The sequence below is a fragment of the Petaurus breviceps genome, unplaced genomic scaffold (genome assembly GCF_028583685.1).
Source record: "Petaurus breviceps papuanus isolate PSGF00001 unplaced genomic scaffold, PetGlider_PUasm1.0 90845, whole genome shotgun sequence".
NCBI lineage: Eukaryota > Metazoa > Chordata > Mammalia > Diprotodontia > Petauridae > Petaurus > Petaurus breviceps.
In genome coordinates, this window is record NW_027187359.1 from 19,597,784 (window position 1) to 19,623,149 (window position 25,366).

Consider the following 25,366-nt stretch of genomic DNA (forward strand, 5'->3'; position numbering starts at 1 on the left):
TTCCAGGCTGAGGGCTGATAGCCCCAGGAGAAGCTGCTGTCTCTCCTCAGGGCCCAGAGCCCTAACTTACCCAGCTCTAATGGATCCTCCCATCAGTGGTGAGATGCTGGTGAGACAGCTGTGAATCACCCTTGGGGTGGGTGAGTCCATGGCTGGGGCTCCTTCTCTCTCTGCTGTAGTCTGCTCTAGTCTTAGCTGCTGCAGCCCCCACGTGCTCTGTGCTCCCCATGCCCGGACCCACATGGGCACTTTCCTGGGATGGATTCTGCCACGTTCTGTCTCCCAGTGGATTCTGACACTCCAAAATCCATTCAGATTCACTTTTTAAGGTTTAGTGATGGGATTTATGAAGGAGCTTAGAGAAGTTACTGCTTCTGTTCAGCCATCTTGGCTCCACCCCACTCCCTTAAATCTTATAAGAGATATATTGCCAACTTAAGCATCTAGACCCTGGACACTCATCTCAACTCTAATCTCAGTTTTCCTACATCTCACAAGAGCTTCTAGGATAACCTCTTGTCTCCAAAAGGCCTAATGGTCAATGACAGTCTACCAAGTTCTCTCAATAACACTCCCCCCAAAAAAAGGTTTGATGAGCCAAGAAAAATTGTATCTACACCTCAAAAAAAGAGAAAGTCCAATTTAACATGCATTTATTGAGCTTACTATATGAAAGGCATTATGCTAGGCATTAATGATACAAGCAAAGGGGGTGGCTAGGTGGCACAGTGAGTAGAGTGCCTGCCCTGGAGTCAGGAGGACCCCAGTTCAGTTCCAGGCTCAGACACTTAACACACACACACACACACACACACACACACAAACTAGCCATGTAACCTTGGGCAAGTTACTTAACTCCAGTTGCCCTCCAAAAAAAAAAGGCAAAAAAAAAATTATACAAGCAAAAATGAAACAATACCTGCTCTCAAGAGGTTTCCATATGCATATGCCTCATTTATTCTAGGTAGAAGTTTGTAACTTGAAATATCCAGATTATTAGCTCATTTTTAAACTTTATTTTATATGTAGACACAAACTTTTAAGGGTGTAGAATGTGCATGTAGAAAGGCAGCATTATACAATGGATTTAGGTTCAAAGTTCAGTTTTGTCAATTACTCCCTGGGTGATCTTAGGAAATGTCACCTCTCCTAGTCTACACCAGCATAGGAGCTCAATGGCCTCTAAGGTCTCTTCTAGCTTTATATCTATGATATTATGATTTAACCACTAACATTTCTGAATGAGGTTGCCTTTATCTCTTACTCAGAGGACAAAGAGAAACTAATTAGGAAAAATGGATCACAGGAGAGTTTGTGGGTGGGCATGTGGGAGGGAAAGCAAGAAAAGGAACAAGAACAGGAACAGGCAGACAATTGCTCTGAGTATAAAAATGTCAGCAATCACTCTAAGCACTACACAAGCCAGCAACCAAGGAAAAGCAGCCATGGTAGGAGATCAGAAATCCTAACCTTGACTCTCTGGATCATGCCTTAAAATTCAACAATAATAGGCTCTCAACTAAAGACAAATTGAGCCAAAAAGTGTCAAAGGGGAAATTGTCAAAGGGTAGTTGCAGAATCTTGGAAGGCAGAACAGTGAAAGATAATCTATGATTCCTTCCTATGGTTCTATTATTCTATGACACAGTTCAGCTTCAACTGTAGTTTAAACTTTTAGTTTTTTTTAATCATCCTTGTAAAATATTAAAGAAAAATGCTAAGCACTTTATAAAAGAGTTTGTTAATGGAAGACATGCCTTTATCACCAGTAGCCCCATTTATAAGAGTAAAGTGCCTTTTTTTTTTTGCTCTATCTGATTTTTTAAATATAAATGAGAGGAGAAAAGAAAAAAATACACTTTCATAAATGTTTAACCCAACTTCTGATAAAGTAACTCAAAGGTAAAGGTCACCTGTATGTGGAACTATTTGGGGCAGCAATGTTATTAATATCAAAGACGTGGAAGGAAAATGGTTGTCCATTGATTAAGAATTTTTTTTAACAAATTGTGCTTTATGGATGTAATGGGCTATTATTGCTTTATTAGAAGCAACAGCTATTAATTATTCAGAAGGAATTAGGAAGTCTTGTATGGACTATTTCAAAGGTAAGTAAGCAGAAACAGGAGGAAAATGTATACAATGATTAAAATAATGCAAAGGAAAACATCCCTGAAAAGTATTAGAATTCTGGTCGATAAAATGATCAATTGACTCGAGAAGATTAATAGTGTGAATGAGTGAATTGATCAATCAATCAATGAAAAAATGTTTTAAACACTTAATATGTGCAAAGCACTGAGAATACAAATAGAAAAGTAATATATTAACTGCACTCAAGGAGCTCATATAGAAAGAGACAATGAACATAGGTGAAATCATTTGCAGGGCAGTTGGAAAAGCCCAATGTTCCTTAAGGTACATTTTTTTTTTAAGCAATCGGGGTTAAGTAACTTGCTCAAGGTTACACGGCCAGTTATTTCTGGGTGTGGTGCTGAGTGTCTGAGCCCAGGATTCGATCTGCAGGTCATCCCGACACTGGAGCCGGTACTCTTACTTGCTGAGCCACCTGGCCGCCCCTAAGCAATTGGGGTTAAATAACTTGCTCAAGGTTACACAGCCAGGTGTTTCTGGGTGGGTGCTGAGTGTCTGAGCCCGGGATTCCATCTCCACGTCTTCTCAACACTGGAGCCGGTGCTCTTACTCGCTGCGCTACCTGGCCGCCCCTTAAGGTACATTTTCAAAGCAGTTGATGATACATCTTCTTTAACATCATTTCCATTGATTTAAAGAAAAATCCAATTCTGATGCTCTGTTTTTACAGTTACCAAAGACTTTGGTGGCAAGAAGTTTCTTTGCTGAGTCTTCAATGACTGTGTCTGCTGGGCAAGTAGAGACCGCAGCATCTACAAAAGGTTGGCAGGTTGCTCCTTCACAGGTCGCTTCCCTGGATGCGGGATATTGGGGCTGGGATGGAGACAAGGCTGTTGGTCTGAGTCAATGTGCTTTTCCTAATATTCACTGGTCCAGTATACTAGACTGTTTTCAGAAATATCTGAGGAGAAAGGGCATTGGTTGTTGATCAATTCATCTAGCAAATGTCACCTCTTATCTTTCCCACAAGGTGCCTTCTTATTTCAGCTAAGCTGGAAAAAAAGTGATAAGCTATAGGCATTGAAGGATACACACATTTTCAGTCAAGGACATTGTGGTGGTGGTGTTTGCTTTTTTATTTTTCCTTTAGTGCATTTCTTTTCTTTAAAAGAAAAAGAGAGGGCAGAGAGAAAAGAATTTGCCATTGGAAAGTGATTGTAATGCAAAAATAAAAGGAAGAATATTTTTTTTTAAGTCTGAAGTCATTCTTTTAATGGTTACCCTATTTCTCAAATCTCATAGAAAAAAAAAAACAGTAAAGAGGATTTGGATTCCAGAAACCCTCAAGTTCCATATCTAATCCTCATCCTTTGGATTCCACACATTTCTACTAATCGCTTCTTCTGGAACAACCTTTACTATTTAGGGAAAATAGATTTTGTGGGGCTCTGTTTTATTAAGAAACCAATGTCTAAACTTATATGAAAGTTTTCATATCCAGGCTAGATGGTTAAAAAGAGAGAGATAAAGAGATTCCCAGTGAAAAAAGAATAAACCTTTATTCCCATTCTCCCACTAGTATAGTACTGGATTCTTCAGATTATGACCTTGTCCCTACAAAATACTTCTAGCAATGTTGACTTTACATATGTTTCTCATCCTCAAGCCATCTGTTTCCTATATTCTCTTCTACCACACATACCCCACATCCTATTGTGCTCTGCCATCTAGATGAAATCCTCCAATTCTATAATGACAGCTAACTAGATAGAAACTCCAGGTATTCTTTTCATACATCAGGTCTGTTAACAAATCCCAGTAGTCACACTAGCCCAACCTGTTCCTCACCCTTGCCCATTCTAGTATTGGTTCTCAGTAAAGACCAATTTTGAAATTTTATAGTTTGCATTTCAGCTACCCAGGAATATATCTCCTATTTTCTAGCATTGTTACTATGGAAATAATTGCACCCCCTGGAATGATGTTTCACCTAAGGTCCTTTTTTCATGGAACCAATTAGGCAGGGTATATTTGTACAGCACACTCTGCCCAATATGCAGTTGTCCTTTCAAATACATATTCTATTTCAGCATAATATGTTTCTATTGCTTAATCTTGTGCTGCTTGTTACTTTCCAAAGTTTGCTTTCCCGTTAAAAAATTATTTTTTTCTTTTTTAATTTCCCCCAAAAGATGTTACTTTTTCCAAGTTATACTTTTAATCTCCTTCTTTCTTTTTCCTAAGATTTTAAAATGCCATTTTCATATAATTCCCTTCATCATGTGAAATTAAGTGCCTATCTTATTGAGATCCAAACATGCCAAGCTTTAAAATGACTGTGATGGCAGGATAAGGGTGGTGATAAGTTGTATCAGGTCCCTCAGTGTTGAAACAGGAAATAGTGGCAGTCATAGTCAGAATAAAAAAAAAAAAAACATATCATTCCTCTAAATGATAAAGAAAAGACGAATAAAACCATATTTCAGACTGTGCTCCAATTTCAGATGGAAAGTTTAGTTAAAACAGATAGTGACAAATCCAATGTGCTCAGCAGACCTTTTATAATCAACCTCAGCAATTTCGGCCTTGAGCTGTATTTGAACATGTTCGTTAGCAAGGACTGCCAATTAGGCATTTCTGACAGCAGTGGGTGTTACAAGGATCTTTGCTGAATTTCTGTCAGGTCTTATGTTTATGAAAATAAATTTAAACATCAAGGAAGCAGGAGCAGGGAAAACACTCCAAAGAAATAAAAATTGTTCTAGAATAATAATAGAGTTCTTATGGGAAGAGGTATTTTTTTTTCTAATTAAATGGATGACTTTCTAATGGCAAATATGTCCAAGGAATAGATACTAGAACAAGAAACAAAAGCTAAACTTCAGAATTCATGCAATGCCCTCTCACCCAAGGAAAAACTTACTGGACTTGGGGTTAAAACATCATATTCAGAAGAAATATGTTTAATGATTGTGTGTGTTGTAAGGCTATAGTCATTTATTTAATATTTAGAAAAAATCCATAGTCCAAGTATCTACATTACCCTCGCATTCTCTGTTGGATGAGTCCTCCAATACCCCAGTCATAATTTTCCTAGTTCACCCATTATTTTCTCTGGCCTCATTAAATAGTCATGTTACTTTTTGCATAACTCCTTAATCCTTCCACAGATCCATGTGCATCTCAAATAAATGGTTCCTTCCTAAGTTAAAGTTTAACTAGAAGATACAGTAAATGGATAGAGAGCTGAGCCTGGAGTCAGGCACCAAAAAAAATTACAGACTAGATCATTGCAATGAATAAAATGACATGAAATAATGTAGAAATAAATATAAAATCTTATACTTAACTGGGGGAAAATATTGTACAAGTACATGATAGGGAAGTCATATTAATAAGAAAATTCTCTGACAAAGGCCAAGGGCTTTTAATGGGTTGAAAACTCATTTTAACTCAAATGTGTACTCTGTCAACCTCAAAAAATAATGTGATTTTGTTCTTCATTAAGAAAGACAATGATCCTTGGAATAATATCATAGTTTTGTTTGCTTTATACTAGTCAGATCACATTTGGAGTATTACATTCAGGTTTAGATGCCACTGTTTATAAAAAACATTGGTAACCTAGGGAGCATTCAGAACATTGAGAATGGTAAAGGGCCTTGAGTCTTTTCCATATGAAAAAAGTTAAAATGGGCAGAATGAGGATAAATGGGTAGAAGTTACAAAGAAGCAAATTTTGGCTTGATGTCAGGTAATATTTCTTCCCAGTGTAAGCTTGCCCATATTCTAGGATCCCAGAATAGGGAATGTCAAATTTTCCCATGAAAACAGATTGTATTATTCTCCAGCTTATATCTCTGAATCTCTCTCCATTTTAGAGGAGGTAGCATAATGTGAAGAAAAAATAAAATAAAAATAAAAACTACTTTTCATCTCAGTTTTCAAGGCTTATGAATTTCCTGCCTTAAAATAACAGCCTTCAATGAGAATTATCACTAGCAAAAAAGAAAAATTTCTATTTCCTGTTCTTTACGTGTTTCTGTAATTTTTTTTTATACCACTTGCCTTCTTTTTGGCAAGATGATTTTAATCATGTCCTGAGGAAAATAAAACAATATGTTTCTAAATTGTCTCAATCTCCCTTTTGTTTCTTCTTAGAAACTTGTCTCCCTCCTACTTTTCCCCTTCACATCCACCACTATCCTGAACTTTTACCTCGATTTTGCTTTCTTTTTTAAAGCTTCTGATCACAATTGTGTGTGTGTGCTTTTTTCAGCCTGAATAGAAAGAAAAAAAAAATACCCCACATTCCTTAATTGCTTTGAACTTTTTTTTTTTATTTTACTGCTAGATTTACTTAAACATTTACCAACACAGGGATGAAACATGTAAAGAAATAGAAACAGGAAAATATTCAATGAAGGGAGAATTAAGAAAACTTATTTTTTCTTCCTTTTTTTGGTAATTAGTTTCTCATAGTTTCTCATTTAAGTGACCAGAAAATTAAATAACCCAAGAAATACTGAAATGTAAAAGCTATTTTTCAAAAATGCCAGGGCTTAAATTCTATAACTAATAAACACCATCTACTTCCTCCATTACTATAAACTGCTAAAATAGAAATGGAGTAAGTCATACAACAACAGTAACTGGGTTAATTATAAATGGATTTTATTCAATTTCAACTGAACCCTCCCTGAAGCAAGGCAATTCTTTTATTTTTCTCTAATACATTAATATAAATTGATAATATCATAATCAATATCATAATCCCCACAAAAGTTTTTTTTCCAAACCATCTTCTCTTTCCTAAAACCTTCCTTGTGTCATCCCTTTCCACCATCTCCTTAACTGAGGACTTCAATCCTTACTTCACTGAAAAACATTTTTTCAACTAGAGTTTACTTTTTTCCCCTTCATCTCAAAAGCTCTTGATAAATTGCCCCCTCTCTTTTCATTTATTCTAGTCTTTGATAATGATATGGTCCTTCTCCTTGACAAGGCCACCCTCTACCTGTGCCTTTTATTTCATCCCCTACTGTCCTCTCCAGCAAATCATAACCTTAATAATCCATTTTCTTTCCATTATCTCCTTCTCTAATAGTTCCTTTCCTTCTGCCTTCAAATAAGACCAAATATCTTCTAACATAAAAAAAAAAATCATTAAACCATTCCTGAATATTTTCACTGTGCTTTCACAATATTCCTTTCCTGGTTCTACTCCTGTCTTAGAGCTCCTTCTTGATTTCCTTTTCTCCTCATTATCTAAATTACACCCTCTGTGAGCATTTCTTATGGCTTTGTTCTAGTCTACGTATTTTTTCCCCTCATCCCTTTCTTGGTGGTTTCATTGTCTCCCATTGATTTAATTGTCCTCTCTATGCTGATAATTCTAAATCTGTAGCTCCAGCTCCTGAATTTCTTTTCCCTACATCACTAATTGCACATTGAACATTTCAAATTAGATATCCTAAATAAATTTCAAACTCAACAGGTATAAAACAAAACTCATAACTTTCCCCAAAAACCCTCTTACAGGCTTCCTCATTTCTGACAAAAGCACCACCATTATACTAGTCTCTCAGGATCATAACCTCAGAATTACCCTGGACTCAGTATACCAAGAAATTTATTTTAAGATGAGCTAACAAAACAAGCAAAAGGAGGTTAATTTAACCATAAAGCCTCCAATGGACCTTCCAAATCTAAATCTATGATCTTATGATTTATTGGTACCACTGAATGTGGTGGGATGAGACCCATGCATAGAATCTGGTTCTGGAAAGTCATATCTTATATAAAAGGTACAAAATAGGTTAAAAATGGAAAATCAGTGGCAATTAAGAAGATATACTAAGTTGGAAAGCATTTGGGTAATGATCTAACACAAGAAATTTTGTCCTTAAACTATATTTTTTAAAAGACCTGGAATGGTTGAATAGATGAAGAATAGATGAGAAATAACAGTAGTAATGAAGGACTTTAATTATCTCATCCAAGCTTTCCTATTTCTATTAAAGGTATACTATTGATTCATTCCTTTAGATTTGTTACCTAGCCATTGACACCTCAATCTCCTTCACCTTATATATCCAATCAGCTGCCAATTCTATTTCTATACCATATCCTCAATCTGATCCCATTATCTATTCACCCAGCTATTACCTTAATTCAAGCCTCAACATTTCTCACCTAAGTTATTGCATAGACCTAATAACTGGCCTCCCTGCCTTTTCCAGAGCACCTTATATACAGTTACTGAAGTGAATTTCCTTAAGCACATATTTCATTAAGCACTATGTCATTCTCTAACTCAATTGCTAGCAAAATGCACTCATCCACCTTTGGTGTCTACCTGACATTCAATTCTCTTTCCTGGCTCCAAGAAGTTAAAGCATGTATAGCAGCCACATCCCAGTAACCCATAAATGAATTAGGGAGGTTTCTACCCCAAACATGTGAAGACTTCCTCTAGTGTAATAGGCAGGTAAGAATAATTTGTTCCAACAGCCATGAAGGCAGCTGAAGTAGGCACTGTGGAATACTTAGAGCTTGGTCAGACATTGAAGAAGCCAAGGTCATGCACTGCATCCCAGGCCATCAGCAGTCATTTTGACTATCGTTTTGCCACTGGACTTTGATGATTATGAAAGAGTGAGGCTAATGACTTCTGTGACCCTGCCTCACTTAAATCCAATTCACAAAGAAGTCATCACCCCATGATGTCATTGGTCCTCTTCAAAAACAAAGAACAAGCAACACTTTAAGTATATTTGTCTGTTATATACTATATATGTCCTTTTATCTCCTCTGTTATAATATAAATCATTGTGAGTACATATTGTTTTATTGGTTGCATTTATATGCCCAATAGCAAGCACAGTGCCTGCTATATAATCAGTGCTTAATGAAATTTGGTGTTTGACTTTTTCCCAAAGAACAAAAGGATTTTAAATCTTTGTCTATTCAGTGCAATTTCCTGTGACTAGTGATCTCAACATGTACCAATACTTTACAGAATGAAATAATTTCTCAAAGGCAATACAATCTGGTCCCTCTTCTAGTTCTATTCAAGGCCTCACTCATTGTCAGGTTCAGTTTCCATTCAACACCCTCCATCAAGTTCTATATCAGGACCTGGGCAGCAGAGGTTCTTTGTCCACTTGTTACCTTATGGAAATATATGGATAGATATATACATGTATTTTTACATATGCATATATATGTACATAAGTATATTATGTATAATGTGATGCAGTAGCCTCTGAAGAATGGAACTTATGGATCATTACAAAGGCAATGGAGAAGAACATGATGGGCACAAGCAGACTATAATACCTTATAAATACAAAAGAGATGCCAGAGAAAAGTATAATTAGAAAAAAAGATCCATTGTTTATGTAAAAAGAGTGATTATCAGCCTGAATCCTCCATTAGTATATACTTAATAAGAAAGTCCTCTGAAGAATTGGGCAGATGCCAGGTGATGGAATCATGGAAGGACATGAACAAGGACTACATGGGTTAGGCAATCATGAGCGGGCTATATTCTGAATTATTGGAGAAAATGCAGATATTGATGAGAAAATACACTCAATGGTGTACCAAACTATTAGAATATTGGAAAGATCAAAAACTTCTAGAATTTTGAAACCATAGTAATTATAATCCTTCCTACTCTCTTCCCTGTCCCTACCTGATATATGAAAGTGGCAATGGAAATCTAAAGTCACTTGCTAATAAATATATAGATACAGATATGAGACTTGGTTTGGAAGAAAAAGCATAATTTATTTGGTATATTTCAAGGGTTCATGATTTAGTCAATTTAATTCAATTACCCATAGCTCAGTCCCTCTATGGCTCAGTTGTCAGCTTCTGTGAAATATTTTAGCCAAAACAACTAATCAACCTCATTCAGGTAATGATCCTTTCTAAACAGATCTCTTCTGCTTCTCATATAACAAATATTCTTACATCATTGGACCCGTACCTAACTAGAGCTTTTTCAGCTTGTCAAAGTCTAACAGATCATATGCACCATTTGTATACCCTCATACCCATGATGAGACATCAGGGTAAGGATATAATGGAAGACAGATTGTATGAGATTTAAAATTTTAGTTCATTCAGACAATAATTATAAATGAATTAACTGAGCTTACTTGCTTTTAAGTTCATTTCAAATGGAATGAATTGTTAAATTTTTGGCTTTCTAACATCCCTTTAGCCTCACCAGTTTATGAGAAGCAGTCAAAACCTTAAGAAGAGAAGTAAGCTTCAACATCATAATCAAGTCCATGAAATTATTCATTCTAGACCTTTGTAATTTAGGCAAATTCAAAGATCATTCATTTTCAGACAAGGAGCTGAAATGAAGAAAAAGCAAAGGTAATAAGTAATCCCAGTTCATTTGATTATACTTTCAGCCATCTGAAAATAACCTTTCTAACTTTCTCTGCTGTCACTATTAGCGATACCTATTTCTTTTGATTTCTCATTACCATCATCTTAATGGACTTATGAAAAGTTGATTGTTCTGAGACAAGATGGTCTTCCCTTCCACATGTTAAATTATTTTCCAATTGTGTGTGTTTCCTATAAAATACCAAATTATTGCAATTATTAGAATCTATTGCAAACATCCTCATCCACAAGAAGCTATAATACAGAAAGGTATTACTACCATGCTGCAGGAAGAGCTTGATAGCATTTAGTACCTCTTCTTCAGTTAGTGTTTCATTTAGAGAGGAACTGAGTACAACCTGAGACATACAATCAATGGCTTCAGCATTGTTTTGTGACAGTCTGTTCAGAACACAATGGAAGTATTCAGCCCATCTCCCCTGGATCATGTCCTTGCCAGTCATCATAGTGGCACCATTAGCACTAAGCAGTTGAAATGCAGGAGAGGTTTTGAGCCATACTCTTCAGAAGATCATAGAAGCACTTGGAATTATTACTGTCAGAGTAAAATTTAATCTCATCTGCCTTCTTGCTGAACCAAGATTCTTGCACCTCTCTAAGCTTTACTTGCACTTTGCTTTTGATAGAGCTGATTCTGCCTTCTTTTAAGATGCTTTAGCTGTCCTGTTGATAAGTACTGTGGAGTTCTCATTTCTAATTTAGGAGCTTTTCAATTTTCCCATCATTTTTGTCAAACCAATCCTGATGTTTGTTGGTATTCTGGCCCAGATGAGCAAATGAGATATTGTACATCAAATCTCTGAAAGTTACACACTCTTCTTCTACTTCATTGTTGCTAATTGTATGTTAATTCAATTTTCCTTCTAGATCAACAATAAATTATCCCTGCATGGAGAAACACTCTAGATCATAGGTGGGGAACTTGTGACCTTGAGGCCACATTTGGCCTTCTAGGTCCTTGAGTGTGGCCTTTTGATTGAGTCCAAGTTTTACATAACAAATACTGTTATTAAGGGGATTTGTTCTGTGAAGTTTAGATTCAGTTAAAGAACCTCACTTGACGGCCTAGTGGACAATGTGTGGCCTCAAAGCCACAGGTTTCCCACCCCTTCTAGACTCTTAATCTTGAGTCTCTTGAGAGTCATCTTGCCTTGGCTTCACCACTTTTGCTGAATATGAATGTTTTGCTTGAAGGATGAGTCTGTGATTGGTCCAACAGTCTGCATCATACTGCCTTCATTACTCTCACATCCTACCTGTCTCTTCTCCCAACAATAATATAGTTTATTAAACACTGGTGTTTTTTATGAGGGGGCATTCATGATGTTTTATTGTGGTTATGTGGGCAAAAGAAAGTATTAGTGATGAGAAAGTCCTCAGTAGTAAGTAACCATTGCTATTGCTATTTCCCTCCCTAAAAGACTCCCTGCCATGTCTAATAATCTGTTCCTACTCTGGCATTAATGTCACCCAGAATTATATGCTTGTCTTCTTTCAGCATATTGATGACAAGACTTTCTAAATCTTCATAGAATTTTTCTTTGACTTCAGTATACTTCATCATGGCTGGGACATACACATTAATGATGGTAGCATAGAACCTTCCTTCAAGTGGAAATCACATTATCATGAGTCTATCATTCAATCCTTTGAAAAAGTTTGCAATCTTGCTGACTAATCTGGAGTGGATTGCAAAACCTACACCTGCTTCACAGTGATTTTCATCATGATGGCCACTTCAGTAAAATGTATATCAGCTCGAACTTCATCTACCAAAGTTCTTTCACTCAGGTTTGCTAATTTAATGTAGCACTTGTTGAGTTCTCTCAAAACAAGAGCTGTTCATTTCTTAGGTCTACTGGATTTCATGTAGTCCATAAGCATGCACAAATTCCTTATACTGATGATGAGTGGAATCACCTTAGCAAATTTTTTTTGGGGGGTGGGGTTTGTGTTTCAACTACAAGGTAGGATCCCCACCTGTTGTCATAAGTAGGCCAGGTTTGGATGAAGCAGACAATTTTCAGGGCACCTATTCTAGTTCCTTTCTCTGGCAGCGGGTAAGCGGTGTGGTCCTTACAAAGGTTTCTCAGACACCAAAACCCACTGCTACTTCAGTCCAGTGAGGAGGCAATATAGTGCCCTGAAATGTCTGTGTGCAGGGTTGTGAGTATGGCAACCAGTTTATTTACACCTGCTCTTCCAGTACCCCTCTGTCATCACAGGACTTCAAAGTGGAGAAAGTAATGTGATGAGTGATGTCTTGACTCACACATGAATTTGCTTAAAGTGAGGCAGAATTGTACTGAGTCATCAGTTTCACTCTCTTTTCCAGAGTCATTGTTCTCTAATAGCAAAACAGAACACAAAATGACTGGCAATAGAATGGGATTCCGTGGATAACTTTGATATCTTCCATGTTTGACCAGGATCTAAGCATTCCACAGCACCTGTTTCAGGTGCCTTCATGGCCATTAGAATAAAATTATTCCTGTCTACCCATTCCTCCAGAAGTCTTCACATGCTTGGGTAGACATCCCTTGACTGCCCTGTTGGATATGCTCAACACTGTTTAGCCTGTCTGCCAAGATTGTTTTGCGAGAGTGTAGCCGAGGTGTATGCCATAGCTTGTTGGAGTCACAGGTGAGAGTTGAATGACAGGTGGACACGAAAAGGGGAATGATCAGCCTGAAGGGGCTTGGAAAGCCCTCAGAGTAGAGGTGCTGGTCCTCCCTGAACACCCATACACCTCATTAATATGATCAAGAAAGGCTTTTCCTAGAAAGTGGTGTTTTAGCTGGAACTTTAAGGAATCCAGGTAAACAAGGAGGCAAAAAAAAAAAAGAGGAGAGAATATTCTAGGCATGGAGGACAGAGCAAAAATGTCAAAAGTGGGGAGATGGATTATGAATTTTGTAAGGAAGAGGAAAGAAGTCAGTGTTACTATATCATAAAATATGTGAAGGGGAGTGAGATATAAGAACACTTAAAAGTTAGGAAAGGCAGTGAAGTGCTTTAATAGACAATCAGAGGATTTTTTATTTGATCCAAAAGATGATAGGGAGTCATTGTTATTTATTGAATAAGAGAGAGATATGGCCAGACTTGTACTTCAGCAAAATCAATTTGATAGTTGAGTGGAAAAATGAAATGGAGTGTGGAAAGATGAAGTAGGGAGACTTACCAAAAGGCTATTATAAGAATCAAGGCATGAGGTGATGAGAGCCTGAAGCAGGGTGGTGACAGCATCAAAGTAGAGGTAGATGTTGTGAATGTAGAACTGATAGGACTTGGAAACAGAGCAGATATGAAAAAATAGGAGAGAGAAAATGAGGAGATAAGGATGAAACAGGTTGTGAGCCTCGGTGACTGAGAGGATGATGGAATCCTCAGCATTAATAGGAAAAGTAGGATGAGGGAAGGAGATAAGGATTTCAGTATTGTGAACTATGGGACGTATGCTTTGAAATGCACTATATCTAGTTGGAGATGGGAGAATGGAGGTTAAGATGGAGGTTAAAGCTAGATACCTAAAGATAATAATCATAGCCCTGGGTGTTGATGACATCACTATTTCTTATTGTAGATAATAATCCCCTATATAGTCACCCTGCAATCACATTGCATATTTTGTCAGCTATATCAATACTATTGACTCCTATTCAGCTTGCAGCACACAGAAACCTTTATATAGTTTTTCATATGAACTTCTGTCTAGTTATATGTCTCCTATATTGTTTTCATGAGCTTAATTTTTGAACTCCCTAATCTTTTTCACATTATATTTCATCTTGCTATGTTCAGCCCACTGTTCTAAAATACTCAGAACCTTTTTGGATTATGACTTTATCATGCAGTTTCTTAGCTATCTCCTTTAGGTTTTCCCTTAGTTAGAGAGGCAGCTGGCAGTGCTAAAGCATGGAGCCTAGAATCAGAGCCTCAAATCGGGCTCAGATACTTTCTAGCTATGTGACCCTAGATAAGTCCCTTAATTTTTGTCATTGCTTCAATTTCCCCAAATGTAAAATGGAGATGATAATAGCACTTGCCTCTTTGGGTTATGAAAATCAAATGAAATAAATATTCTGGGGTCTTTTTTGTTTTTTTTTAAGTGCTTATCATAATGCCTAGCACCATATAGCATATAAATACTCATTCCCTCCCACTTAGTTTTTATAATAATTTGTAAGATACACACAAACACACGCAAATATGTTGGATCCACATTGATTATGAATATATCCAATAGGACAGGGCCAAGAAAAGATCCCTGGGGCACTCCATGGGATATATCTTTCCCACTTCCCATAGAATCATTAGTGACTTCTGGCTCAGCCATTCAACCTGCTATAAATTCACCTAAATGTAACATATAGTTTAAAAATCTAAGATGGTTGATAAGTTCCATGTGTGTTCATATTCATCTCTTCAAACAACTCCCTATTTTCTTCTTATTAAATTTGTTCAGAACATTGGACTGCATGTGGCAAGATGAAATGTAACCAATATAAACGTAAAGATGTACATGGGGTTCAAAAATCAAATTTACACACACACATAGGATAAATATAGTTAGATTGAGATTGTTTTTATAATTTCATTTCTGAGGGCTCCCTATTCTTTTGGTACTGACTTGCCCTATAATATTTTGAGCCTACAGGATCTTATCTACCCTTTATCAGAACATTTTAAAATCTTTCACTTCCTCTCAAATCTATACTTTAAGTAAGACTATTTCTAGTTTTTCTCTCCTCTATCAAAAATTATAAGATGGAGTGTTCACTTATCCCCAAAGTTTCCATTATTACCACCCCAATAGCCTGTTCTTCCTTGTTGGTGACAATCAGGTCCAGAATAAAACCTCCCTGTTAATGACCCCACTATCTTCTGAAGGATTAAACTAGTGTCTAGACATTATTACCTGCTCTCCTTTAGGCAGAGAGATGACAAATACTCAGGTAAATGAAATGCCCTATCACTACACTTCATATATCTGTTTTAGTATAGTGTTCCAGTTCTGAGTTCCTCACCTATTTCTTCTTTTTGCCCATGTGTCCTATAGGCATCATACATCATAATTCTTGTATGAAGCTACTTATTTTGTTTATGCCTTCTTTGATTTTGACCAAGTTCTTTCCATAAGGGTCCCTTGATTCCAGTCTTTGATTTTGCTTTCATAGATATTTACCTTATTTTAAAATTTTATTTCAATTTCCTTCCACTTTCAATTTAATTCAAATTAGCAGTCTTATCAAGCACCTTCTGTGTACTAGACAGTGACAGGGATACAAAGACAAAAACAAAATTGCCACTGCCTTCAAGAAACTTTCATTCTGCTGGAGAGGATGCAACATACACACATAATAAACAAATGAACAGGTAAAGAAATGTAAAGCATTTTTAGAGAGAGAAGAATACTAATAATTGGGGAATCAAGAAAGTCTCATCTAAGAAGTAGAATTTGAATAGTTTCTATATGATTCTTTTTGGAAAAGGTGTAATTTTTTTGATACCACTTCCTGGTCATGGGTTTGTATCCCACCAGGTCTCTGTGATAACTGTGAAGTCAAATTTTCTTCCTTGCATTAAGATCTCTAGATATACTTTTCCATTATCTATACTTTGTTCATTTATGTGTGGATACATGAAGCCATGAGTTTGTTCTTCTTTGTTTACTGAGTCCTTGCTTTGATTTTATCTTTTGTGAATTTCTGTGCTTTGTAATGTTATTTTCTTTCTGCATTGCAGTTACTCCCAATATTATCTACCATTGTTGATAAATATAGGTAATTTCTTCCTTCCCTCCTCCCTTCCAATTTAAAGTCACTTTGATTAAATTTGCAAGACCCCAGGAAGTCTTAACATTTTTTGTTCTACTAAATCATTAACCAGGAGCCCATTCTCCCCTTATATTTCAAGCTATGCTGTAGAAATTCACATCACTTTCTGAAACACTATCTTCTTAAACAACTGTTGCTTTCTCAAGTCTGTCATTTTTTAACTCTTGCACTATATTATGGGGAATTAGGTGGTACACTGAATAGAGGTGGCTGGCCTGGAGTTAGGAAGACTCAGTTTCCTGAGTTCAAATTTGGCCTTGGGAATGTACTAGCTATTTGACCCTGGGTAAGTCACTTAACCCTGGTTGTTTCACTTCCCTCATATGCAAAATGAGCTGGAGAAGGAAGTGGCAAACCACTCCAGTATCTTTGCCAAGAAAACTCCAAATAGGGTCACAAAGAGTTGGACAGGATTGAAAACAACCTAACAAAAACAACTGTGCCCCAAAGGCCTTAACTTTCTTGGCCAAGACATTAACATACTTAGGAATTATTTCTAGATTTTTTTGGCAGCTTTAACTGTACTCACATGAACCAATAGAAGTGGGTAATTTTTTTTTTCAATTTTATGAGTCTTGGGATCTTCTCCGTTATGTAATAGCTATAGTTTACTGTAGTAAGAGAGAAAAACCTCTCTATTGGTATCAGGTCAACAGATGCCAATGTAATCACTCCCCTCAATCCAAATCAAAGAGTGAAGGAATAAGTAACTCTTATCTCTTCCTCCCATTACTTACTGGAAGATTTCTCACCTGACACTTTATATGGATTCATATAATCATTCTTCAAGCTAAACAGTGTATCTTCATTATATCCTCAAGCTGCTTTGTCTTTGGGAAGAACCTCATATGTATAACATTCCCTATGTGGCCATGGTATTTTTTTTCTTTCTCTTTTGTGTGACACTATTTTAGCATCCTATCTTCTGACATAGGTCAGAATTTCCCTCTACCTTGTCACATATGTTTTTCTTCTTTTCATTTTTATATTGAAACCCTTTTGAAAAATTAAGAAATGCTCCATTCTTTTTACTAACATAAAAATGGAGAAATATCATACCTGATGAATGGTCATTCCTCATGGCTTAAATGAGGAAAAGAACTTAAGAACTTAAATCAAGCATCTGGCAACTTTGATGCGGTTGCACAGTGGATAGAACACCGGAATCAGGAGGACCTGAGTTAAAATCAAGCCTCAGGCACTTGACACTTACTAGATTTGTGACCCTGGGCTAGTCACTTAACCCCAGTTGCCTCACAAAATCAAAAAAGAAAAAATCTATAAGGGAAGACTTTTACTCAGGTTGGGAGGAAGGAAATTATACAGAGGTTAGTTGATAATGATAGGAATGGGAATAGAGCCTAGACCTGTGATGTTAGAGAACTCCTGAATAAAGAACTTTCCTCTACCCATGTAGGTTTGCTCTTTCTTAGAAACTTTTAGTATTGGGAAGCCACCTAAAGACCTAAAAATTTAAGTGAAATACACAGGTTCACACAGCGAATATATGTCAGAGGTAAGATTTGATGGCCGTTTTTTTCTGAGGAGGAGATAAATAATCTTCCCATTATACCACTCTGCTTTTCACAGCAAGTATGAATAGATATAAACAAAGATAATCAATAAAAACTATTTTTAATAACCAGAAGGGGGGAAAAGTGCAAGAAACAAAAATAGAAGCTTTGTTACCACCTTAGGTAAACATGTGTTTCTTTAAAATATTTTTTAAAACTATGTAGGACAGGTCACAGTATGACTTAACTTCTCCACTCTTCTTTGTCTCTTTGAGGCAGCTTGGTGCAATGGTAGGTAGAGAACTATGCCTGGCGTCAAGAAGGCAGACCTGAGTTCAAATCTAGGCTGAGATATTTACTAGTACTGTGTCTTTGACCTCTGTTTACCTTAGTTTACTCAAATATAAAAAGGATGGATAACAATAGCACCCACTTCACAGAGTTGTGAGCACAAAATGAGATAGAATTTGTAAAGTGCTTAACACAGTACCTGCCACAAAGTAAGTTCTTAATAAATATTTATTCTTTCCCCCTACCTTGAAATATTTATGTTTGTTGAATATTTTAAAGTTCATGATTTAAAAGAAAAAAAGTTAACAAAAGCCTTTAGAACTGCACATTACATTTCCTCTTCAGAATAATTTGCAGCACAGAAATATTTCCATATGCTATAAATTGGTCTCACCATTTTGCTGAGAGGGAAAAAGAGGAAAAAAATGTTTCATGGTTAGCGTGCATATAAACATTAAGTTACAGTATGTGATCACTTAGTGATGGTATCCCTCACAGTAAACAACTTTTAAGCCCTGCAGACTGCCTTGATCAATGAGGAAAAGATTCTGTCAGAAAACATGAGTTTAATAGCATTCTATTATGATTTGTGTCACTTGTAAAATATGCTAATTGACTAAATCCTAAATCAGATGAATTCTGGTGCCTAACTTTTTATGAATAATGTTTACTTAGATCTTTTGTATCTGGATAAGGAACATCAAGGCCATAAGTCTTGGAGACTTTTGCCACCAGTTTTTAATCTCACTTTTATAATAGATAATCCAGGTAGTTTCTATTATAACAGTCCTTTCAAGTATAGGAAGAAGAAGAATTTATAGGTTCATTGACTGAGTTGAAAGGGACCTTAAAGCTTGTTGATCCTACAGATGAAAAAACTGAGGAACAAAGGAGTTAACTGACTTTCCCGTAATCACAAAGGCAGTAAATATCAGAGGTAAGATTTCAACCCAGACCTTCTGGGATACTCTTCTTTTCCCCTCTACCATTGCTGACTTGAACTGATACATCAAATTCAACCAAAGGAGTCCTGTAAACACAGAAGGCACTTCCTTGGCCTAGGAAAATGTCAGTTACCCTGACAGTCTAAATGTATGTAGTTCTTGCTATTGACAACCTGTGGGAGCAAAGAATTGATCATGATTTAGAACTACAAATACATAAAAATATGACCCTCTTGAAAAAGTTTTAGAAATCATCTTAGAAGAGCCAATAAAGGCCCAATAGCAATATAAGAACATGTTATTTTAAATATATTCATCATGAAAAAAGTCAACGTTGGAAAGTGTCTAGTTTTTCCAGGAAACACACACACATGCACTGGCCAGAGGAAGAGAGTAGGGTAGTAACAAGGAAAACACATTTTGTCTCTGTTTTCAATTTCCCACCCCCAAGGTTTCCCCTCCTCCCTCAATTTCTTTGCACATATCCATACCCTGGAAGAACTACTGCTAAAATGACCTCAGAAGTGATAATATTGAAACACAAACAAACCATTCCTGCCTTACACAATCACACTGGAATACTAGATCACAAACTTTTAACAAGCAGTGATTGTCTTACTTCTCATTGCATTCTCCACCCCTTTCCCCAATACTTAACACACTGTTATCACATATAGCAGGCGATAAATAAATGTTTTTAAGAGAATTGCTTAAATTCAAGAAAGCGATGCCAGTATCTTGTAAAATGCTTGTGATCAGAGACATGCAGAAATTCAATGAAACCCAGCATAAAGCCAGGAGTAGTGACACATATCTATTGTCTCCCCTAACTGGGAAGGCTGAAGTTGATATATTATTTGACTTATAGAGTTCTGAGCTGCTATAGAAGCTAAAGCCATTCAGTTTCCAAATCTAATAACCTTTTCTCAATCTTCCTTCTCCTTGACTTTTCTGCATCTTTTTACACTATATCATTCACCCTCTTCTCTTGGATATTCTCTTCTATCTAGATTTTCATGACACTACTCTCTTTTTTTTTTCTTCCTACCTGTCCAATAGCTCATTCTCCTTCTCTCTTGCTGGGTCATCATTCAAGTCATCTCCATTAAACATGGTTGTCCCCCAAGATTCTATCCTATTCTCTATATATACTATTTTACTTGTTAATCTCATCTTCCATAAATTCAATTATCATCCCTAGAGAGATGATTCTCAGATGTATTTGTTTAGCCCTTACCTTTCTCTTGACATCTAGCCTTTAATCTCGTAATTACCTATTTGACATAGTGAACTGTATGCCTTATGGCATCTTAAATTCAACACACACAAAACTGAACTCATTATCTTTCTCCCAAAACCCTCCTCCTACTCTAACTTCTCTATTACTATTTTTTTAAGCAATCGGGAATAAGTAACTTGCTCAAGTCTACACGGCCAGTTATTTCTGGGTGTGGTGCTATCTGAGCCCATATTCGATACCCAGGTCATCCCGACACTGGGGCCGGTGCTCTTATTCGCTGAGCCACCTGGCTGCCCCTAAGCAATTGGGGTTAAGTAACTTGCTCAAGGTTACATGGCCAGGTGTTTCTGGTGGGTAATACGTGTCTGAGCCCGGATTCGATCCACATGTCATCCCAACACTGGAGCTGGTGCTCTTAACTCGCTGTGCTGCCTGGCCACTCCCCCCATTCTATTAAGGGCACTGCCACCTTCACAGTCACTCAGGCTCATAACCGAGATGTCATCTTTGACTCTTCACTCTTTCACCTCTCAGCCACCCCCATATTCAATTAGTTGCCAAGTCCTTTTATTTAGACCTTGTAATAACTCATAAACAACTACTTCTCTCCTTTAGCATGGGCACCAACATGGTGAAGGCCATTATCACCTTATGCCTGAACTGTTACAGTAGTCTTTTGGTTGGTTTTCTGCCTCAAGTCTCTCCCTGCTTCAGTTCATTCTCTACTTAGATTTTTCTAAAGCACAGTTCAAACCAGGTCACCCCTGTAGCTCATAAATTCCAGTGGCTCCCAATAACCTACAGCATCACATATAAAATCATCTGTTTAGTTTTTAAAGTCCTTCATACTCTGGTCATCTCCTACTTTTCCAGTATTCTTAGACCCTTTTGCTTTACATCTCCATATATTTCATGACCCAGTAATACTGACTTCCTTCCTGTTATTCACACAAAATACTCTGCCTACCTAATCCAGGTATTTTCACTGTTTACCCATGCCTGAAAGTGTCCCTCCCTCCCTCCCTTCCTCTCTCTCTGTTTCTGTCTCTCTCTCTCTGTCTCTATCTCTCTCTGTCTCCCTCTGTCTCTCTGTCTCTCTCTCTGTCTCTCTCTCTCTGTCTCTCTCTGTCTCTCTCTCTCTGTCTCTCTCTCTCTGTCTCTGTCTCTCTCTCTGTCTCTGTCTCTCTCTCTATCTCTCTCTCTCTCTCTCTCTCTCTCTCTCTCTCTGTCTCTCTGTCTCTCTCTCTCTCGTAACTGTTTCTTAAAATCCCTGACTTCCTTCAAGTTTCCACCAATCTTCTACCTTCTATAAATCTTTTCCCAGTGTTCCTTAATGTTAGTACTTGAACTCTAAGATTATCTCAGATTTATCCTGTATATATCTTATTTATACATGTTTCTTATTTATATATCTCTATACCTATATCTATATATCTATATGTGTGTATAGATACATCGATATACATATGTATCTGTTTGCATGTTGTATCCCCCATTAGACTGTGAGTTCTTTGAGAGCAGAGACTTTTTTTTCTTTCTTTATATCTCTACCATTTAGCACAGAGTAGGTGCTTGATGAGTGATTGCTGACTTGATTTGGCAACAATATGATGAACCCCCACAAGCGAAGAGGCACCAAGCTCCTTAGAGGGAAGTAAATTGGCCCAGAGCAAGTTAACCCTCCCTGATGATCGTTATTGGAATTAGGCTTAGTGAGTGGCAGCTGCACTTCTACTCTATGTGAGATAGGGAGACCCAGGCCCAATATAAATATATATATATATATGTATATATATATATATGTATGTATGTATATATATGTATACAAATATAAAATTAAAATCCAGTATGAAAAGCAAAGACAAAAGTCTGTCAGCATCAGAAAATCATGTTGCTTTTCATGAATGCAGTTCATTGGAAAGCACAATAAAATCATAAGTCCTATATTACAGTCCTGGGTCTATCTATGTGTGACTAGACAAATTGCTTGACTTTCTTAGCTTCAATTACCTCCCTGTAAAATGGAGATAATAATATGCTCCCTACCTTCCTCCAAAGGCTGTGATCAGATAAGATAATGTATATGGAGCATCTTGCAGCTCTAAGTGATGCATGGATATAAGCTATTACATTATACAGAAATTGTGTAGCTTCAGAGATACATCTACTAGCACAGGTGAAAATGACCTAAGAGATTTAAAATTGCCACATTCATGATGATTCTACCAAAAAAATTAAATATTTTTAGCTGAGCCCATAATATCACATTCTATATGATTCAAGTCCCCTCCACCCCCCCCCCCCAAGAAAGGACTCTAAGCAAGTCAACTTCTTCCTTACAATGGGAAGTTTCAACAGAGTCCTTCTCTTGATGGAGATGTCATCAAGCTACAATATTCACCCTGGATACAAGGAAAGGAATTGACTCTGTTTGGGGAGTGGCCTGAGGACTATAATTGATCCCAAGACATAGTAAATTTTGCAGTTACTTTCTCAACAGATAGTGCTAAACTAAGAAAAAAAGTTGTTGGAGGAAGTAGAGTACAGGGGGAAAACATGTTGGATTTGAAATAAGAGAACCTGGATTCTAGTCCCAGCCCTTTCAGTTATTGTTACTCTGAAGCCAGGTGATTAACTTACCTTCTATTTTCCTGTTTTCTAACTTGTAAAAGAGGGGAAGAAAGGAATGAGTTGGTTGGCTAAGGTACTTTTCAACATTAAAAATATGATCTGATGTAAGAAGAAGCCAGGAAAAGTTCCATTCAATTCAGCAGCATTTAATTCATACAAGGAACTGTGTTAGTTTCTCAGTAGAAAAAGAAAAAGGATTCAGCATTTAATTCATACAAAGAACTGTGCTAGTTTTTCAGTATCAAAAGACAAAAGGACTAATTTCTGTCCGCACAGAAGCTTATGTTACTGGGGAAGAAGTGACATATGTTCTCCAATAACCTTAATACAAATTAGGAATTGATCAGAATATAAAAATCTAATCAAGTAATCATTCAACAAGCTTTTATTAAGTGACAGTTATGTGGCAGGTATTTTTCTAGGCACTGGAGATATAAAGACAAAAGTGAAACAGAACCTCAAATAGCCTATTGTTTATCATGGTATACAACATGTATACATATACCTATATACAAGTTTTCTCCTCCCAAATTACCTTCTTTCCATCTTGTACATGGGTACGTGGAAGTATATGTGGAATGGCTTATGATATAAGGCAAAAATTTTACCAAAGAGGTAGTGCTCGAGCTGAACTCTTAAAGGTACTAGGGATTCTTACAGAATGGGATAAAAAGGGAATGAATTCCATGCACAGGAGTGTGCCAGTGCAAATACATGGAGAACAAAAAGATATGTGGGGAGTATCAAAACAGGGTGGCATTCAGGGATCAAGAGAAGATTTTCAGCTAGGGGACAAAGAACTGTTCCATCAGAAGCATCTCCCAAGTTGAGCCTGGAAGAAGAAGAATCCGCTGCTTTGTTGGAATGCGTGTGTAGATATGTATATATAGATGTATGTATTGGGTATCTGCTATGTGCCGAACACTCTATTTACAAATAATAAAATCTAAGTAACATTAATTACCACCTTGGACAGATTATGTGGAAATATGGATAACTACCTCCTTGGATAGATAACATGGAAAACTTTGTGATTAGCATATGGAATGTTTAAGAATTCAAAGAAAGTTCTTGGAAATATCATTATAGATACATTCAAGCCCCTGAAATCATCCAGCTCAGCACATTATAGGGGTACTTCAATATATGCATTCAATACATTCTTGAAAAAAATTGTATGAATATCAATTTTACAAACTGAGCTGGACTTTAAATGCATAAAGATATTTGCTATTGAATGGAACCCTGGAGTGATCTTGGCATAATGTAGAATCTAGCACACTGTGGGGCACACAGTAGGTATTTACTAAATACTTGTTGATTGATTGATAAGGCAAATGATCATGCCTGTAGTTATGTCTATTTTGTAAGCTTAGTTTTTCTGAAAATGAGGCATGTCTGTGCATCTTTCAGCAGCAGCATTCCCATTTGCATCAACATAACATCAATTATTTCCCCAATATAGTTTATAGGTATTTTCTGTTTCAATCATAACCATCACTTTTCTTCCTAGGAACTCACATTTCTCAGGCATTCTTTTTTCAATTTATTCTAAGCCTCTCTGTCTCTACTGTCTGTTTCTCCTCAAACATGAGTCAGTCAATCAACATCAGTTATTAGACACCCACTGTGGAGAGATACAAAGGAAAAAGAAACTCCATTTTATTTCTCTGAAGAATTTCTAATCCAACTGGAACATGGAATACACACATGAAGTTGGTTTAGAACACTTATCCAGAAATAAGTAATCAAATTACTTGATTCCTGTAAACTATGCACATGATTCCTGTGGAAGTATAACATATGATGGTGCTTGGGTAATCAGAAAAAAAAAACCTACTAAAGTGAGTTTGGAACAGAGTCTAGAAAGAAGGAAAGGCCACCTGTTGATTAATGGAGATTGGGGTAGGCATTCCAAGTAGGGGGGATACATTTGTGCCAAATTACTAAGAGACAAGAAAAAAAAACAGTAATAAGCTGAAGATGGGAAGGAATTTTCTTGGCAGGAGCAGAAATTCTGGGCTAGGGCAAAATTAAAAATAAGGTTATAAAAACTTGGACAAAGACAAACAAAACAGAGAATTTTAATTTAACAGGAGAATAAACAGGGAGTCAATATAGGCTCCTGACCATGTAAACTTATGAGTATATCTAATGGGAATTAGTACATATCCCAATTGCCTAACAGAGGCACCCTGAGGGGATTGGCCTGGGCATTCCTAACATGGAGGCACTAAGTTCTCTACAATGTGGGTGAAAGTAACCTCCTTTGATTGGCTGAATAGCCAGAAAGAGTTAATCTTTAAGACTGATCAGACTGAGACCATCTCCCTTTTCTCTTGAATGTTCTTTTTGGATTTTTTTTAAATTCTGAACTTGAAA

General features: G+C 36.8%; 1 pseudogene; it reads left to right on the forward strand.

Moving 5' to 3' along the window:
• The first annotated feature begins 1,391 nt into the window (after positions 1-1,391).
• LOC138149001 (zinc finger protein 2-like) overlaps positions 1,392-25,366 on the forward strand; it is a 43,386-nt pseudogene continuing 19,411 nt past the window's right edge.